Below are 14,521 nucleotides of genomic sequence, written 5' to 3' on the forward strand. Positions count from 1 at the left end.
CGAGCCTTGACATGACGCTTTGAAAGTAAAGGTACCTTACGGGCTCGTCTGGAACGGAGACCATTGCGGTGGAGTACGTTACTTATGGTATTGACTGAAACCAATGTCCCCACTGCCATGAGATCTTCCCGGAGCTCCTTCCTTGTTGTCCTTGGGTTAGCCTTGACTCTTCGGACAAGCCTGGCCTCGGCACGGGAGGAAACTTTCAAAGGCTGTCCAGGCCGTGGAAGGCTAACAGTAGTTCCATAAGCCTTCCACTTCCGGATGATGCTCTCAACAGTGGAGACAGGTAGGCCCAACTCCTTGGAAAGGGTTTTGTACCCCTTGCCAGCCTTGTGACCCTCCACGATTTTGTCTCTGATGGCCTTGGAATGCTCCTTTGTCTTTCCCATGTTGACCATGTATGAGTGCTGTTCACAAGTTTGGGGAGTGTCTTAAATAGTCAGAAAAGGCTGGAAAACGAGATAATTAATCCAAACATGTGAAGCTCATTGTTCTTTGTGCCTGAACTACTTCTTAATACTTTAGGGGAACCAAACAGAATTCTGGTGGGTTGAGGGGTTGAATAATAAATGACCCTCTGAAACAACTTTTCACAATTTAAAAAAAAAAAATAAACAAAGAAATAACATTCTTTTTTGCTGCAGTGCATTTCACACTTCCAGGCTGATCTACAGTCCAAATGTCACAATGCCAAGTTAATTCCAAATGTGTAAACCTGCTAAATCTGCAGGGGGTTGAATACTACTTGTAGGCACTGTACTTGTGATCACATGACTGACAGGTCCTGGTGTTGGCACCGGAGGATCCTCACAGTGCACAGTGTGCACGATGTGAGGATTCACAAATATGCAGCCACGTAGAGTGACTGCAGTCTTGTAATCTAAGGCCAGCCACCCCATTAAGGATTGCCCTTTTGGGATGGGATTTAGAACAATAAATTTCTTCCACTTGAGCGTTTGCAAATAAACGCTATTTTATAAAACAATAGCAAAACCATGGGAGGAGAACAGAGAGCGGCTTGTCAGCGGCCCCGTGGTGTGCAGGACATGTCTAGCCTAAATACATTTATTTCTCACTTCTGCCGAGTTACTGAGGAATAGGGGGGTGATTTATGCCTGCAAGAAGCCCCCGCTTGTTACACACGCTCAGCAGGCCTGATGCTAGAGCCACTTGTCATGTGGAAGATGAAACACCTTTCGGAACCAAACAGAGACTCTTTGAAATACTAAATTTCATTACGCACTTTTTTCAGCTTTTCCTGAGACGTCCATCAGAGTGAACTCAGGGAGAAATCTTCTGGGAAAATCTATTCATTTATCGGATTTATTCTTTATTCTATTTTTTATTTATTATGTATTTGTTTATAGCGGTTAAAGCTTCCATTTTCCCTTACAGAACTGCAAATTCCGCTCATGGACACTCGTTGAGTAAATTCTGCCTGCGGTTGTCGCTCGGTGGGATGCTTAGTGGCTTTCTGTAGACTGGTTTATTAATAAGTTAAAGGGGATGTCCACTTTAAAGAAGAAGATATTAAAATTGCAAGTTATACAGTAGGTAGTGTTGTTGGTCCTGGCACCTCCAGTTCAATCTTGAGCTTGGCACGAGAACATTTCCTATGTTGGCACGCCATCGGAGCCATGCGTGAAGGTTGTCGGACTGGCTTCTCATTTCAAAAGTCTTTGCATCTTCCATGATGGAGAAGGGGGCTGGCTTTGCTATTGGAATAAATCACTCAGCCAGCCCCCTCGTCACATACAGCACTTCTCTCCACTCTGTGATTGCTGTAGAATCATAATTAGAATTTTTCTTCACCCAAAGCAAAACTTCACTTTGCTGTCCAAGCCTTGAAATGTAATAATGTGTCTTGTTGGTACCGTACCTGCCGCATAACCCACCAACGTATTTACCAACTGCACTAATGGGTTAAATGGGTTAAAAGATTATAGTTGTGAGATGGACTTTTACCTAAGTTACGTCAAGTCTATATTGATCGCTCACAATGTACATGGATGTGGGATCGACTGTGTAATCTCCGGCGGGTAGAACTTTCCCGGAGAGCTGACAAAGCACAAAATATCCAAATATATTTTAAGTTTAGTTTTACGGCAAAGAAAAATAAAACTTTTCCACTGTAAACACGACGTTCCCTGCATCCCGGCCTGCCCTGAAAATATATGTAAGATACGTGTAATAATATTACAAGAATTCTGCCGTATTCCCAAGGTGACTCTATCAACTCGCCCTTGTTCTCTCCTGGCCGTACGCCATCATACGCGCTCACATTGTGTCCTCTTCTGATTTTTCCATTTCTGGGTTCATGTAGATTACACCAACGTCTTTCTAACGAAAAAAACAAACAATAAACACAACTCAATTCTGCCAACAGGAAGACAATACAAAAGTAATTTCAGGTTTTTAAAGGAAAACTGCCATGAGTTTAATGCTGCCCGAAGCTGGTGCGTTAGTGCCGCCAGGGATGTTTTATTCGCTGCGGCGTTTCAGTGAAATCATACTGTGGAAAGACTGACGGGAACCGGGTATCTCGTCTTCTACCTAAGGTCCTCACCGTCCTCGGACGGCTTTACAAAGTCTATGTACCCAACAAGTTAATCAATGATGTAGCCAGTGTCCGATTCATGCTGCTTGAGGTTCGGGCAGCATAAACCTCATCACTGGTTCCTTTTAAAGGAGTTATTCAGTAGATAAAAATATATATTTGAAAGGATTCTGCCTTTTTTTTATAAAAATTTAGGAAAAGAATCAATAAAGGCTATGTTATCCGAGCAGCTCCTGTTCCAACAAGACTATGCAAATAGAGGACTAGAACTCTAGCACCACCTATAGGAAGTAGCAATCCTAAAAGTCAACATCGACTCCCTAAGGAGCCTTGTCACATGACTTAGGATCAATCACCTTGGCATGTCAGGCTTGACATGTCACTCTCTACAAGGAGACACGTTACCCTTTGGTTCCCAATATGGCTATGTGCACACGGAGTCTTTTCGCTGAGTTTTTGGAGCAGAAACTGAGCAAACGTTTTTAACGCGTTTTGGGTGCGATGGTTTCGGATTTTTCATTCCGTTTCTGCTCCAAAAATTCCTCCAAAAAACTTTGTGTGCCCATAGCCTTATCCTGTATCCGCTGGTATCTACTTCCTGATCACCTCTTGACAAAGTGGAAATGCCATTTTAGCCAAACGTTTGCCAAGGTATGCCACGGCTATTGTCCATGATCGGCTGAACTGGAAATTCTGGTGTGGCCACCGGGGACCGGATAAGTGTTGGAACTGGAGCTGTAGAGTAAAACATATTGATTTTCATTTTACACTTATATAAGCCCAATTATTATTATTATTATTATTATGTTATTTTTTTTACTAGAAATTACCCTTAAAGTGAAGTTATCCTTATAGAGCCACATTGAGGAATATATATGCGAATTGCATAAATCAAACAACTTTTTTTCCATCTACAGTCATGGTGGAAAGTGTTGGCCCCCTTGAAATTGCTTTAGAAACTGAAATATTTCTCCCAGAAAATTATTGTGATTACACATGTTTTTGTTATACACGTGTTTATTTCCTTTGTGTATGTTGGAAAAACACACAAAAAAAACTGAGAATGAAAGTCACATTGGATCTCTAAGACTAAGATGATCACAAGAAGTTTTGGTACAGTTTTGGTGCGGGTTGATACATATCGTCTGATGACTCTGATTTCCTGATCTATTTCAGAAACCCAACTCCTATAATGAAATGTCTGTGTATATTTTTAACTGGGAGAAACAGGTGTGCGGCGCCCTGATCTGTCTTCCTGTATATATTAGGTTGGGGGTGTCGTAGTAAGTCAGGAGCTCCATTACGTCGTGTGTCCCTTCTTGTTTGGACGTATCACACATCCATCTCCAGTTCACATGCTGGTACCAGAAAGATAAAGTAACCCTGTAATTAATCTTCTTGACATCTAATGTGGCTTTTTATAGTGATGACCTAGGAGTCACAAAAGTTTTTTTTTTTCCACTTTTTATATATGAAAACACTAGTGGATTCCATGGAGCTGGATATAGCACCCCTCTAATATCTCGTGCTGCTCAGGTCGATCTATGAGCCCTCCTGATTAGTGATGATGAGTGAACATGCTCAGGTGAGGTGTTATCTCAGCATGCTCAGGTGCTAACAGAGTGTCTCCGGCGTGCTCCAATATTATGTTCATGTCCCTGCCACTGCAACATATACAGGGGTCACCTAACAAACAGGGAGTCCCTGCATGAGTTGTGGCTGTCAAACAGTTGCGAAACATGAGAGTCGCCCGCCAGGGCCGTGGGGTACCCGGTACCGGGTCCGGTGTTCACAGGGGGATGTCACGGTGGCGACCCGGTCCGTGGCCCTGGGCGCCCATGTAAAAGGGAGATTTTGAATAAAGTTTATGTTCGTGACACCACCTGTGGTATTCGGTCAGTGGGGACCGACGCTGCTTTAAGGGGTCCTCTGGGGTGATGTTATGGCAGCTAGATGGTATACCTTCCCACAGGTGAAGTGTATCCCCAGGGCTTCCCAGTGTGTAGATGGAAGATGGTGAATGGCGCAGTAAAGAACCAGGACACAGGTTTGCAGTCTCTTTACCTGGTTTACTGGAGACTTTAGGCAGCCACAGTCCAGGGTACAGATCACAGGGCAGGCAGGGTCCGGCCGGCTTGGAAGCGAATCCAGAGTCCCCTTTACCAGGCGGTGGTCATGTAGTCCCTTACTGCCTATGGCTTCAGATAAGGTCCTCACAGTTCTTTTCTCTGTCCCCCATATAGGATAGGACAATACCTGCATGACAGGTAACTCGAGCCTTTTTACAGGGACTCTAGCACGCCCTGGGCTCTATGTGTTACTGTGTCTCAGGTGTGTGTGGCGGACAGGTAACTTGCAATTCATCTGTCCTGCCGGTCTCTGATGTAAGTCCTAGAGTCCCTTACAACCTCAGTGGTCCGGCTAACGGTTATCTGCGCTTTGCCAGAGAGACAGTCTGCTCGCTGCTGTCCTCCCCCTAGTGTCACTCTCCTGTGCTTTGCTTTCCTGCACGCTCACTGAACAATGTCCTTTCTTTCTATGTGTCTCTTTCTTTAGGAGCTGTAGTACTTCAGACTACACGGCCCCTTCAGACCTTCTGACACTCTGTGTCGGTCTGCTCTCTCCTCTGTGTCAGTCTACTCTCTCCTCTGTCTCTGACAATCTAATCTCTCTTTCCCTCCAAACCACAATATATATAGGGGAGTCACCTAGAAATAGGATCAAAAGCTCCCCCTTGTGGCCTGGAGTGTGAACATGTTGTGTATATTGTGGTTACCTGATAAAAGATATCCTTCATCGCTTCCAAACGTAACATCACTCTCCCCGTGAGGAAAGCAATGCTACTGTGACGACCAGGACCCTGGGGCGCCACACATGCAGCCACGGGGACTCGAACATAGTATTCGAGCACACCGAAGACACTCGGTTAACACCCGAGCATGCTCAGATAACACCTGATCCGAGCACATTCACTCATCACTACTGATGCATCTGAAATGACAACCTGGATTATGTGAATTCCCACCCTGTACCCACAGAACTGCTTTGGTTGCTTCCTGGGTCTCTTACATTTGTAGAGTAAACTGAATCACCTCTAGATTTTACGACAGTGGTCATGTTACATCATCAACGGTTTCCATAAGTCTGGCTACAGCAAGTTCTTACAAGGGATATACACACCAATTATTCCATGTGCGGTATATTACCTTGGATGTCCTTACTTGGTTGCACACTATGGTCGAGCGTCCATGTCGTAGATCATGTACATATTATATATTTATTTATCTAAGCTTTTAAAGGGAATATGTCACATTGAAAATAGCATTTGATACCGTGCTCCTTATGTTAAAGAGTAAAAAGAATTGAGTGGATTGATACATAGATTTGTGGGAAAAGGTTCAGTAAAAATAGTGTTTCATTCATTTTAATTCCTGCACTTTCTGAGCTTAGGAGTCCAGTAGGCGGTCCTAATCACTGATTGACAGCTTTGTAAATACAGAGATGGCCGGTAGTTACTATATAGACCCAAACACCGTACTCCGAAGCACCGAAAAGTGTATCCTGCATGACTAAATATATTGATAGCTGTCAATTTCTCAGTAGAACCGCCCACTGGACTCCTAATCTCAGAAAGAGCAGGGATTTCAAATGATAAAACACAAATTATTTTGAATATTTTTCAACAAAACTGTTCAGCGACTTCTGCTGCATAACTAGAAAAACCTGAATGTCCGATGTGGTAGATTAATGTGGAGTGTAAAGAAGTCACAAATACATTCCTGTTGGCATCTGGCAGAAGTTGTACTTTTTGCTTGAGATGTGACTGGAGAAGAAACTTTCAAAATGAGTAAATCTAAAATTCAACAACAATATTCCATTAAAGGGGTTGCTTGGGACTTTAATATTGATGGCCTATCCTTAGGATTGGTCATCAATGTCTGACCGGTGGAGGTGCGACACATGGCACCCCTGCCGATCTGCTGTTACCGGTGCCGGCATAGACTGCATATTACAGCTCCATCAACTGTATAGTGGCCGCGGGCAGGTACTGCACCTCCACCACCTATTTGTCAATATAGGGAGGATGTGCAGTACCCGGTCGCGACCACTATGCCGCTGTTGGAGCTGTGCAGCTCCATAATTGAACAGTTCCAGCCAACACCGGAAACAGCAGATCAGCGGGGGCGCCAAGTGTCGCACCCCCACTGATCAAACTTTGATGACCTATCCTAAGTATAGGCCATAGTCCAGGACAACCCCGTTAATATCTGTGATGCTTAATCCATCTAAATAAAGTGTTGGAAATAAAATAATATTGCTGCATTTCCAAGAGAAGGAAAGTGCTTCTTGCCTCTTTTGTTGTTTTGCGTGTTCATACATTGTTTTTTTTTACTCTTTAGTATTTTGTGGTGACACTATCAACATTGACACTATTATGGCAATTACCAGTCATGTGGATTCATCACATGCGGTGAACACTGGCAGTGCCCATGGATAAACATTGTCTCTCAGTGCTCAGGAGTGATCTAAAATTTTAAAGGGATTGTCTCGTCTTCCTGCGCGCTGTGGGCTGTGCACTCCTGCTTGATTGATAGGCCAGATCAGTGGCTTTATCAAGCTCCCCACCTAAAGTGAGCGCGCGTCGATGCTGCAGAGGAGCACTGGAGCACTGAATCTCACAGCAGCAGGAGCAGTGACCTCCAACGATCCAGGGCTGCTCTGCTGGAAAGAACTTGTAAGCACTGCGCTTGTTATTCACCTAAATGAGCTGTAAATAGTGATGAGCGAATATATTCGTTACTCGAGATTTCTCGAGCATGCTCAGGGGTCCTCCGAGTATCTTTTAGCGCTCGGAAATTTAGTTTTTCTTGCCGCAGCTGAATGATTTACATCTGTTAGCCAGCATAAGTACATGTGGAGGTTGCCTGGTTGCTAGGGAACCCCCACATGTACTTATGATGGCTAACAGATGTAAATCATTAAGCTGCGGTGATGAAAACTAAATCTCCGAGCACTAAAAAATACTCGGAGGACCCCAGAGCGTGCTCGGGAAATCTCGAGTAACGAATATATTCGCTCATCACTAGCTGTAAACTATAAAATTATAAATCCTTCCATTATTGAGAATGGAGAGGATTTTTTTATATGAATTAAATTGCAAATCTTTATTCTTTTTTTTTTAGAAGGACTTTGTTTATAACTTGTACTGTTATAGCCATAAGGGGATGGAGAAATTGCACTTCCAGCCAACATGGGTGCAGGAGATTCAGCTGTTGCCCCTTCCCTATATAGTACTCTGGCCCAGGAGCTTTACCTAAATCTCTGGATTCCAGCTGCCATATTACTAATAATAATAATAATCTTTATTTTTAATTGTTATAACTGGGAGGAGAGCAACTTTCACTACACTACCCTGCTGGCTATCCATTTCAGGAGGACAGCAGAAACATGTGTGCTGAGCCTTGTGCAAAAAACAGTGATTACAAAGCACTCCTCCCATCAAAGTTTTTATCATTTTAATATATTCCAATCATCATATTATATAGCAATGTGTACTTACAATTGCTCATTTTGCCCTTCTACCCAGTTAATTATTTTCTTTTTTTCATTAGGTTTACGACATCACGTGATTAAAAACTGACTAGCTGAATCCTTCTAAGCTCTATATAGAATTCATGCATGAGTCATCATTAGAACTACAATTCTACATTACTCTAAAGTCAGTGCTTCCCCTTCAGTCAGTGCCCTTCCCCTTCTTTATCTTCTGACCCAGCTGCTCCACTCCTCCCCCCTCCCCCCCCCCCCCCGTCAGTGACTTTGCAGCGATGTAGGATTGTAGTTCTAACGACGACTCATGCAGGGATCTACGTCGAGCTTAGAAGGATTCAGTTAGTCCTTTTTTTAATGTCATAGTCCTAATGGAAGAGAAGAATTAACTGGATATCAAGGCAAAATGAGGAGGTTGGGTTTGGGGTATAAAAGGTGTCTACTTTGATTGTGCCTAATAATGAAGCTTGGCCAAATTTCGCTAATTCCAGGCTCGGCCTACGAACAAGAGTAGTGCTTTTTATGGATCTTTAGGCTATGTGCACACATTGCGTTTTTTTTTCTGCATAGATTTGGTGTTTAAAATCCGCAGTATTTAGCAGTACCAACAAAGTCAATGAGGTTTCTGAAATCTCATGCTCTCGTTCTTTGCAGATTTGCAGCAGTCTCAAATCTGAAATCTGGCAATTCTTGCAGCGATTTTCACCCATACTAATGAGTGTGCAAAAATACGAAACAAAAACGCAGATGTTTTTTCTGCCAGCACTACATGTGCACACAGCCTAAGACTTTCTTAGAATGGTTGCTCTCCAACCACAATGAATAGAGCCATGACCTTTGTCGTATCCCCAAATCAAGGATGTAATAAAATGTAGCCATCGTTCAGTCCTAATGCTCATATTCTTATAAATAATGTTCTACGGGAGGCCGATCTCACGGTAAATTTCTCCTGCTAATACCATTATCGCTACTTTGTATCTGCTAAGTAGGAAACCGGCCGAGTCTCCGAATGTTCTGCACTAGCAGTTTGGTTGGTCATTTATAAATGTTAAGGTCATTTCCGCAGACTCGTGGTGAATTGTAAAGATGTCATCCTGACTTAAAAGGCAAAAGTTGTCAAAATCATTGCTAGTGTATGCGGCGGAATGACAGACGGGGCTAGACAAGAGAACAGATATAGATTACATAATGAAAACACCTCGATGGGGCTGGAGGAACAGAACAGAGCAGAGCAAAGCCAAGAACAGAGCCGATCAATATGCATCGATAATTCCTTATAAATGTGTCAGTCAGTGCAGAGTCCATGCCTTCATGTCAGACTGAAAGCCAATAAATGGAATTGGAAGTTCATCAGTGGTGCAATTACATAGCATAGATAAAAGGAAACCTCAAATCCGAACACCCCCAACACAAGTCCTGGTGCCCCATCCCATTCTCATAACTCAAGTATATTGTAACCTCAATGGAGACCTCATTCTTGGAGTTCCTCTAAAAATGGGGAGAACATCAACTTGGAATGGATCCCACTAGGGGCCGCGGATCAGTCCAATGGGCTACCATTATGGTAGTACAGTTTTAGGTTTTGCTCAGCCCTACAGAACTTTTGCTGCTAAAGTCAGGAATTGGGACTGAATCATGGTACATTCATCTTTCTTTCTAACCCCTCAAAGGGGCTAACGACTACCTGGTCAACCCATTTTTAAATAAAGTATTTTTCCTTGTAAATAATAATCACAGATACTCACTTACAGTGCAGACAATGTTCCAGTGATGTCGGGTCTGGGCCTCCTGGGGCTAGCGTGACATTATGTCACTTGAGCCCTGCAGACAAGCAACAGCTTCTGCACGCTCTCTTCTTCCATTTGTTTGAGATTTGTCCTAAGGAAATAGCGACCACTGATTGGCTGCAAGGCTCACATGACATTTCAATGCCATGGGAGCCCCAAGAGACCTAGCACAGACATCGCTGGTAAAACGATGAAGCCCTACCCCATCTGCTTGTAGTGAGGTGAAGACACGCCCCCACTTGTAGTCAGGTGAAGACATGCCCCCCACTTGTAGTCAGGTGAAGACATGCCCCCCACTTGTAGTCAGGTGAAGACATGCCCCCCACTTGTAGTCAGGTGAAGACATGCCCCAAACTTGTAGTCAGGTGAAGACACACACCTCACTTGTAGTGAGGTGAAAACCTTCCCCTTACTTCTTGTAGCGAAGTGAAGACCCCTCCCCTACTTCTTGCAGCGAGGTGAAGACCTGTCCCCTACTTCTGCTAGCAAAATGAAGACCCGTCCCCTACTTCTTGTAGCGAGGTGATGACCCCTCCCCTACTTCTTACAGCGAGGTGAAGACCCATCTCCTACTTCTTGTAGCGAAGTGATGACCCCTCCCCTACTTCTTGTAGCGAGGTGATGACCCCTCCCCTACTTCTTGTAGCGAGGTGAAGACCCCTCCCCTACTTCTTGTAGCGAGGTGAAGACCCCTCACCTACTTCTTGTAGCGAAGTGAAGACCCGTACCCTATTTCTTGTAGTGAGATGAAGACCCGTACCCTACTTCTTGTAGCGAGGTGAAGACTTGTCCCCTACTTCTTGTAGCGAGGTGAAGACTCCTCCCCTACTTCTTGTAGCGAGGTGAAGACCCGTCCCCTACTTCTTGTAGCGATGTGAAGACCCGTCCCCTACTTGTAGCGAGGTGAAGACCCATCCCCTACCTCTTGTAGCGATGTGAAGACCTGTCCCCTACTTCTTGTAGCGAAGTGAAGACCCATCCCCTACTTCTTGTAGCGAGGTGATGACCCCTCCCCTACTTCTTGTAGCGAGGTGAAGACCCGTCCCCTACTTCTTGTAGCGAGGTGAAGACCCATCCCCTACTTCTTGTAGCAAGGTGAAGACCCGTCCCCTACTTCTTGTAGCGAGGTGAAGACCGGTCCCCTACTTCTTGTAGCGAGGTGAAGACCGGTCCCCTACTTCTTGTAGCGAGGTGAAGACCCGTCCCCTACTTCTTGTAGCGAGGTGATGACCCCTCCCCTACTTCTTGTAGTGAGGTGAAGACCCGTCCCCTACTTCTTGTAGCGAGGTGAAGACCGGTCCCCTACTTCTTGTAGTGAGGTGAAGACCCGTCCCATACTTCTTGTAGTGAGGTGAAGACCGGTCCCCTACTTCTTGTAGTGAGGTGAAGACCCCTCCCCTACTTCTTGTAGTGAGGTGAAGACCCCTCCCCTACTTCTTGTAGTGAGGTGAAGACCTGTCCCCTACTTCATGTAGCGAGGTGAAGACCCGTCCCCTACTTCATGTAGTGAGGTGAAGACCCGTCCCCTACTTCTTGTAGCGAGGTGAAGACCGGTCCCCTACTTCTTATAGCGAGGTGAAGACCCCTCCCCTACTTCTTGTAGTGAGGTGAAGACCCGTCCCCTACTTCTTGTAGCGAGGTGAAGACCGGTCCCCTACTTCTTGTAGCGAGGTGAAGACCGGTCCCCTACTTCTTGTAGCGAGGTGAAGACCGGTCCCCTACTTCTTGTAGTGAGGTGAAGACCCGTCCCCTACTTCTTGTAGCGAGGTGAAGACCGGTCCCCTACTTCTTGTAGCGAGGTGAAGACCCGTCCCCTACTTCTTGTAGCGAGGTGAAGACCCGTCCCCTACTTCTTGTAGCGAGGTGAAGACCCGTCCCCTACTTCTTGTAGCGAGGTGAAGACCTGTCCCCTACTTCTTGTAGCGAGGTGAAGACCCCTCCCCTACTTCTTGTAGTGAGGTGAAGACCTGTCCCCTACTTCATGTAGCGAGGTGAAGACCCGTCCCCTACTTCATGTAGTGAGGTGAAGACCCGTCCCCTACTTCTTGTAGCGAGGTTAAGACCGGTCCCCTACTTCTTGTAGTGAGGTGAAGACCCCTCCCCTACTTCTTGTAGTGAGGTGAAGACCCGTCCCCTACTTCTTGTAGCGAGGTGAAGACCGGTCCCCTACTTCTTGTAGCGAGGTGAAGACCGGTCCCCTACTTCTTGTAGTGAGGTGAAGACCCGTCCCCTACTTCTTGTAGCGAGGTGAAGACCCGTCCCCTACTTCTTGTAGCGAGGTGAAGACCGGTCCCCTACTTCTTGTAGCGAGGTGAAGACCCGTCCCCTACTTCTTGTAGCGAGGTGATGACCCCTCCCCTACTTCTTGTAGCGAGGTGAAGACCCGTCCCCTACTTCTTGTAGCGAGGTGAAGACCCGTCCCCTACTTCTTGTAGCGAGGTGAAGACCTGTCCCCTACTTCTTGTAGCAAGGTGAAGACCCGCCCTTATTTTGTGTAGCGATATTAAGACCCGCCCCCATTTTGTGTAGCAATATTAAGACCCTCCCCCACTTCCTGTAATCTATTTCCACTGCTGGAAATGGAATACACTTGACAACAGGCTGAGGAGAACCCAGAAGAGAGACCCCAAGTAACTGCATTTTTGGGGCATTTTTTAATCGTTGAGACAACAGAATTTTTAAAGAGTTGCCATAAATAGAACATTTTTGTAGTTGGTTTAAATTCCACTGTTCTCCTGAATCTTTTGTATTCCTGCTTCTCTCCGTTCCTGAGCCCTCATCTTCCCAGTACATAAATCTAATCTTTTTAACCAACTGGACATGATCCTCAAGAAGACACCCATAGGGAAGAGTTGATAACTCTGCCCAGTTGATTGTAAAGACTAGATTTGCTTGGACTGGCCCACAGGAGAAGCGGGGAATCCTCTGGTAGGCCCCTTGGCAATATATTCTTGTATCACTAAGTACAGACAATCTACCCAGTTCATTGTTATATACTTTTGTGATTGAGGATAATGTCACATCTGCATGTAGCTGAATAGTGGGGCCCTGGAGTTGGTTACTGGTTGGCCCTTGGTACCCCAGTCCGACACCGATTAGGGAGGAACCGAACAGGAAAAACGACACCAGATTTCCGAGAACAGCGACATTTACACCGGGTAAACAGATGACCTATTTATGACAGGTGATGCGTCGTGTTTATACAAAGCGCTGTTCAGATTGTGTATTTATCACATTATCAGATGGGATCGGGGGCCGTCTGACAGTGCGGGGACCACAAATTTTATCCCCATGTTCAGTAACGCAGCCTGATGACCTTTTTTTAACTTTTTGATAATTCCCTTTTCCTCCGTCAAACACAATGTCTCCGCGCCCGTCTCTGTGATTATAATGTGTCCTGTCGGCTCCGGCTTCGTCGCTGCGGTGACTTTGACTTTTCCCTTTGCCTCTCATCCCGATATCACATTTTGCTCAGGGGCAAAGTTTCTAAAGCAAAACGCCAGAACGACTCCCAGTGCAGGCGACCGGCCGCGTTTGATATTTGTTCCAGTGTTTTGGACCTTTTGGCTAAGGAAAAAAAAATACATATATTTATCTTTTTTTGAGTGGGGGGGGGAGGAGGGTGCATGTGTCGAGCGCTGGCTGGACGGACCCTCGAAATCTGAGGCTCTCTTGCTCTTGGGATTTGTCTTACTCGTCATTGATGAAGGTTACGCTAACAGGAGTCATGTTGGATTTAGAAACGTCACGTGTCTCCTTCCTTCCCGGAGGGGGCTCAGTCCCAACGTTCCCCCCCTCTAATCTGTGCGCTCTGGAAAGGGAAGAGTTAAAATGACATTGTAATGAGGAATCCTGCCCCGCAGCGGGCAGTGACTGCGAGAATCAGGGATGGCTGCAGTTCTGCACTTATTAGGATCGAGCCTTTCGCAGCGGTTGGATGTACGGTAGACGGAGGGAGTCGCAGTATCCGGAGGGCTCTCGCATTCGCTCGCTCTCATTCTCTCGGGCTTCCTCCGTAGCTGTGCGCTCCCCGGTCTGAGATCAGGGTGACATGCAAGGTAAGTCTGCAGCACGTATCGTCGTACATACGGCACCTGTAGCGGCTGCCATCTGCCCTGGTGACGCCGGCTGTCAGTCCATTGCAATCATCTCACTCCCTCCACCGCTCGATCGGCAGAGACGCCTTTAAATCCTTAGATGAAGCAGAGCCGAATGTGTCGTTTAACTCGTAATAACGTCTCTTGTGCAATAGGTTAACTTTCCAAACAATGCAGTGGGTGGGCTTACAGTCCTATGTAAATCCACCAAGACTATATTGCGAAGAATATTCATTTTATGAAGAAAAAAAAAATAGTGCAATGGAGATATCTGCAGTCCTATGTAAATTCACTGAAAAAAATGGAAGAAAAAAACACATTGCATTAATTTTTTTTAGAATGTTTTGCCATCAGATTTACAAGTATGTTCATTGTTTTATATTCATAAGATGAGTCTTCATCAACATGCAGTCTATGTGGATTTACATAGGACTGCAAGCACAGATGTTTACTTTGCAAAAAAAGAAGGCTCTTTCTCTAAAGATAGTGCAAAGATATAGCTGATTGCAGTCCTATGTTAATCAACATAG

The 14,521-nt window shown here is 45.3% G+C and overlaps 1 protein-coding gene across 12 annotated transcripts in view; it reads left to right on the forward strand.

The window, feature by feature from the left end:
* Window positions 1–14,521, forward strand: part of KIAA1217 (KIAA1217 ortholog) — a 506,736-nt gene that overhangs the window by 414,703 nt on the left and 77,512 nt on the right. The window contains exon 1 of one of the 12 annotated variants that reach the window (XM_077268381.1): window positions 13,649–13,952. The exons of the other annotated variants lie outside the window; for them this stretch is intronic. The gene's annotated coding sequence lies outside the window, so the exon portion shown is untranslated. Of the gene's footprint in view, window positions 1–13,648; window positions 13,953–14,521 lie in introns of those variants that run through there. 12 annotated transcript variants of the gene reach the window in all.

The sequence above is a fragment of the Ranitomeya variabilis genome, chromosome 6, assembly GCF_051348905.1.
Source record: "Ranitomeya variabilis isolate aRanVar5 chromosome 6, aRanVar5.hap1, whole genome shotgun sequence".
In the NCBI taxonomy this organism is placed as follows: Eukaryota; Metazoa; Chordata; class Amphibia; order Anura; family Dendrobatidae; genus Ranitomeya; species Ranitomeya variabilis.